The sequence below is a fragment of the Eumetopias jubatus genome, unplaced genomic scaffold (assembly GCF_037043125.1).
Source record: "Eumetopias jubatus isolate StellerSeaLion01/CBP00866 unplaced genomic scaffold, mEumJub1_p1.0 scaffold_13, whole genome shotgun sequence".
NCBI classification, from domain to species: Eukaryota; Metazoa; Chordata; class Mammalia; order Carnivora; family Otariidae; genus Eumetopias; species Eumetopias jubatus.
The window spans coordinates 10898916-10905174 of NW_028274819.1; positions in this window are offsets into that span (position 1 = coordinate 10898916).

Genomic DNA, 6259 nt, shown 5'->3' on the forward strand with positions numbered 1-6259 from the left:
GTACTGAGAAGGGGAAAACCAATAATAAGCAAGATCCATAAGGAAAATTTATACTGTAAAAGTGACACATGCTAAAGAGAACAATTAAGTACAGAGGGAAATAGGGTATGTGTATGGATGGAAATGTAAAGAAGGGCATTCACAAAAGTCCTCCTTATGAACAGGACATTTGATCAAAGGCCCCCAAGAAAGTGAAGGAGAGAACCTTGTTAAATATCTGGGAAGAGAAGGTGCCCACTATAAGGAATGGCAACAGGACAGTGTCTGAGGCTGCTCAAGGAAGAGGGTGTGGCTAGAGTAGGAATGGGAAGAGGAAGCCAGATCATACAGGGCCTTGTTAGGATGAGATGCTATTGAAAGTTTTACATTTAACATTTTATCATGGAAAATTTAAAATATGCAGAAAAAATACTATAGATCTCATAGAGTGCCATTAGCCAGCCTCAGCAATTACACTTTGCAACCTTGTTTTTTTATCAATTACCCTTCTCATTCTTTATTTTTTTTCTGGTCCAGGCAACATATAATTTCACCTTTAAATATTTCAGTGTGTGTTCTAACAGTTAAGAGTTTTTTAAAAAAATAATATCATCGTTAGACCCAATAAAATTAACAACAGTTTCTTGATCTTATCTAATAGCTAATTCATACTAAAATTCACTGATTGTCTTAAAAATATCTTTTTGTAGTTGGTTAGTTTGAATCACTATTCAAATAAGGTCCACTTACTGCATCTGTTTGCTTTATGTCTTAAGTCTTTTAAAAAACTTGCAGTTTTCCTCCTTTTCATTTTTTTATTTTTTAATAAGATTTTATCTGTTTATTTGACAGAGAGAGACACAGAGAGAGAGGTAACACAAGCAGGAGGCATGGGAGAGGGAGAAGCAGGCTTTCCGCTGAGCAGGGAACCTGATGCGGGACTTGATCCCAGGACCCTGAGCCGAAGGCAGACGCCCAATGACTGAGCCACCCAGGCGCCCCGTTTTCCTCCTTTTTAAAATGCTGTGTGTTTACTGAAAAAAGTAGGCAGATCATTTGTCCCTTATAATTTTCCACATTCTGAATTTATCTAATTGCTTCTGTGTGGTGTCATTTAACTTGTTTCTCTATTCTTCATATTTCCCATAAACTAGTAGTAAAATGTAGAGGCTTCATTAGATTTAGGTTCAGATTTTCTGGCAAAATGCTGGCTAGTTGGAGCTATGTATTTCCTTTGCATCACCATGGGAGACAGTTGATTGACTGGTTGCTTTGCTTTAGTGATAAAAATTGAACAGTACAATTAGGTTTTGTCTTGATTTTCCCACTACACATTTGCTCATCAATTTTTCTCTAACAAATTTTAGAATCTATTGATGATATTTACTTAGATCCATACCATTGGAGATTCCACAACCATGGTTTTCTTAATCCTATTATTTTTCTTAATTTATTGTCTGATATTCTTCTGAAAAGAATAAATTCCCTTGAGGAATTATTTGATTCTTCAAAAATAGTTGTATAATAATATTAAAGGTCAAAGGCATTCTGGAATGGCATAGAAAGGCCTCCAAAAATCTGCTTCTCCATAAAAGCAATGAAGACATTGGAAAAAAATTGTCAAAATCAACTTTTCAGAATTCTGGAAATTAATCAAAGGCTTGAAACAATCTGAGAAGTGTTTATTCAAGAAAAACGACTGATTTTGGTAACAACTTTTGTGGTGTTTTAACTTGTCCTATTTCCACTCTCATCTTTGTTGTAGCCTTTGAAAACACAGTTTCAGAATGATGTTAACTGTGAAAACAAGCAGCCAAACCACCATTGGAGAGGGCAGAACAGATTCAGAATTCTCCCAAAAGCCTTCCTCCCATAGAATGGCCACTATTTGATCAGTATGGCAGCTCCTTAGAAAAGTCCCATTCATAGCGCTTATCTTTATTTGACCTGACCCAGAGCTTGTTCAATGAGAAAAGCCCTATTCTAGGGTGTATGTGAAACCAATAGGTGGCTTTTTAAAAACTGCCAATGCCAGCTACCTAGAAGCAATACAAGTAATAATATCAGCAAAACAGATTGGATGAAAAACTTGAAAGTGAAAATCTAAGACACTGTAAAGCTCTGACATATTCCTTGACATCTAGTAGGCCTCATGCATGTGCAGGGTTCTGCACATGCCAAGGAAAGACCTAAGAAGGCTCTAATTTCTGGCTGACATTGAGGCTGTGTGTGAACAAGAAGTGAACGCTAAGGCAGAGTTTTAAGCTCCCAAAACGTTGAAGGCATTCTCTGACAACATACAGATCTCTTCAGTAAGGACCGGGAAACTTGTAGCTTCAAGCAACTTAAGTATATCTCACTCCAATCATCAGCTGACCACTAAGTTAATCAAGCAGAAATTCAGTGATTACACATGACAAATACAGACTTTACAAAATTAGCCCTGGAAAGCCTCTAAACAAATACTAGAACTCTGATAAAAACTCTCAGGATCCGATTTCCCAAGTTGTCTCATTATATTGTTTAGAAAGTCCAGTTTTCAACAAAAAAAGAAACTGGAAAATATGGGCCATAGACAGGGGGGAAAAAGGCAATAATAGAAAGGGTTCCTGAGGATGATAAGCTTAATAGACAAAGACTTAAATCAGCTATTGTGACTATATTCAAAGAGCTAAAGAAAACTATATCTAAAGAATAAAAGGAAAAGTATGAGAACAATATCTCACAAAATAGAGAATATCAATAAAGAAACTGAAATTATAAAAATAGAACCAAATAGAAACTCTGGAGTGGAAAAGTACAATAATTGAAATGGAAAATTTCCTGGAGAAGCTCAACAGTAAATCTGAGCAGGCAAGAAAGAATTAGAAAATTTGATATTAGGTTAATTGCAATTATTCAGTCTGATGAAGAGAAACAAAAAGAATACAGAAAAATGAACAGAACCTCAGTGATCTGTATACCACCCAGCATATGAATATAAGCATAATGGGAAAGTGATAAGAAGAGAAAGAGAGAAAGGGGCATAAAGAATAGTTGAAAAGATAATAGCCAAAAATTTCCCAAGTTTGATGAAAAATATTAACCCAAGAAGCACAACAAATTCCAAGTAGAGTAAACTCAAGGGGACACATCAAAGTCAAAATGTTGAAAGCCATCACAGAAAGAGAATCTTGAAAGGAGCAAGAGGAAAAGCAAGTTTTGTTCAAGAAATTCTCAGTAAGATTAACATCTGATTTATCATTAAAAAAAACAAACAAAAACATCTGACTTATCATAAACCATGGAGGTCAGCAGACAATGGAATGGTATCTTCAAAGTCCTGAAAAAAAAGGAATATCAAAATGAATTCTATATCCAGCAAAAGTAAAAGTAACTTTTAAAAATCCCCAGGCATATAAAAACTAAAAGAATTCATTGCTACTAGACCTTCCCTACAAGAAACACTAAAGGGAGCCCTGCATGCTGAAAGAAAAAACATTAGACATTAAGTCAACTTTACATGAGGAAATAAAAAGCATTTATAAAGGTTACTAGATGAGTAAATATAAAAGTCAATGTAATTATATTTTTGTTTGTAACTCTTATTCTCCTATTTTATTTAAAAAACAATTGTATAAAGCAATAATTAAGAAGAGGGAGAATATCCCAACTCATTCTATAGAGCCAGTATTGTCCCAATACTAAAACCAGACAAAGACATCACAAAAAAAATCTAAAGACCAATCAGCCTTATGAATATATACACAAATCCTCAACAAAACAAATCCAGCAACATATAGAAAGGACTATATACTATGACCAAGCAGGTTTTATCCTAGGGATGCAAGGTTGGTTTTACGTCTGAAAATCAATCAGTATACTACACCTGTTAGCTGAAAAAAGCACAAAAAGCAAATGATCATCTTAACAGATAAAAAAAGCATTTGAAACAAACAAACAAACAAATATTCTTTCATGATAAAAATACTAAGTAAGATAGGAATAGAAGAAAAACTCCCTCATCCTGATGAAAAGCATCTATGAAAAATCCACAACTAACATCATACTTAATGGAGAAAGACTAAATTATTTCTCCTTAAGAGCTGGAACAAGACAAGGATGGTTATTCTCCCCTCTTCTATTCAATGTCACACTGAAGTTTCTAGCCAGGGAAATTAGGCAGTAGAAAGAAATAAAAAGCATCAGATTAACCAAGAAAGAAGTAAAACTACCTTTGATCACAGATGGCATTATAATATATATAGAAAATTCTGAAAAATCCACAGAAATGATTAAAACTAATAAGTTCAGCAAGTTGGCAGGAAACACAATCAATACATAAAATCAATTGCATTTCTATACATACATCATGGATCAGAATATTTAATATTAATGTAAGGTAATAATCCTCACATTGATCTATAAAGTCAACATAATCCTTATCAAAATCTCAACTGATTTTCTTGCAGAAATTGACAAGCCAATCCTAAATTAGGGAAATACAAGGGACCCAGAATAGCTCAAATGATTTTGAAAAAAAAAAAGAAAAACATTGGAAGATTCATAATCTTCTTGATCTCTGTGCTTACTACAAAGCTACAGTAATCAAGACAGTGTGATACTGACAGAAAGACAGACATAAAAATCCATAGTAACAGAATTGAGATTCCAGAAATAAACCCTTACATTTATGACTGATCAATTTTTGACAATGGTATTCAGAAAATTCAATGGGAAAGTATAGGCTTTTCAACAAATGGTGCTGGGAAAACTGGATATCCATGTGTAAAAGAATGAAGTTTGATTCCTATCTCACAACATATATAAAGTTAACTCAAAACTGATCAAGGACCTAAATGGAAGTGCTAAAACTCTAAAATGCCTAGAATAAAGCATAGATGAAATTATTCATGACCTTGAATTGGGTAACAGATTCTTAGATATGACACTAAATGCACGAGTGATAAAAGATAAAATAGAAAAATTTGACTTCGTCAAAATTAAGAACTTTTATGTAGCAAAAGATACCATCAAGAGAGTGAAAAGACAGCCCACTTAATGGAAGAAAATATTTGCAAATCATATATCAGATTAGGGACTTGTATTGAGAATACGTAAAGAACTCTTACAACTGAATAATAAAAAAGAAAATCTAATTAAAAATTTGGCAAAGGTACATGAAAAGGTGCTCAACATCACTAATCTTCAAGGAAATGCCTATTGAAACCACAATGAGATATTAGCTCGTACCTGTTAGAATGACTGTTATCGAAAAGAAATAAGTTTTGGTGAGGGTGTGAAGGAAAGGGAGGCTTTGCACACTGTTAGTGGGAGGGTAAGTGGGTATAACTACTTTGGAAAATAGTATGAATTCTCCTCAAAAAATAAAAAACAAACAAACAAATGAACAAATGAAGAAAAAAGAGACAAACTAAAAACCAGACTCTTAAATACAGAGGACAAACTGGAGGTTGCCAAAGGGGAGGTAGGTGGGGGATGGGTGAAATAAAGGGAATTAAGAATACATTCGTCTTGATGAACACTGAGAAATGTATGGAATTGCTGAATCATTATATTGTACACCTGAAATTAATATAACACTATATATATAATTAATTATACTTGAATTTAAAAATTGAAAATAAGACTACCATGTGATCCAGCAATTTCACTGCTGGGTCTTTATTTGAAGGATATGAAATCACTACTTGAAAAAATATCTGCACCCATGTTCATTGCAGCTATATTTACAATAGCCAAGATATGGAAGTGATATAAGTGTCCACTGGTAGGTGAATGGATAACAAAAATGTCTCACACACACACACACACACACAGGAATATTATTTACCCATAATAAAGAAGGAAATCCTGACATTTGTAACAACATGATGGACCTTGAGGACATTATGCTAAGTGAAATAAGTCAGAAAGAGAAAGGCAAATACTGTATAATACCACTTATATGCAGAATTTAAAACAAACGAACAAAGAGAAAAAAAAAACTCTCATAGATACAAAGAACAGAATGGTGGTTGCCAAAGGTAGGGGCTGGGGCTTGGGCAAAATGGGTGAAGGTGGCCAAAAGGTACAAACTTCCAGTTATAAGATTAGTAAGTCCTGGGGATGTAATGTATAACATAGTGACCACAGTTAAAAATACTGTATTATGTATTTGAAAGTTCCTAACAGAGTAGATCTTAAAAGTTCTCAGCACACACATACACATACACACACACACACACAAATTTATAACTATGTATGGAGATGGATGTTAACTAAACTTATTGTGGCAATC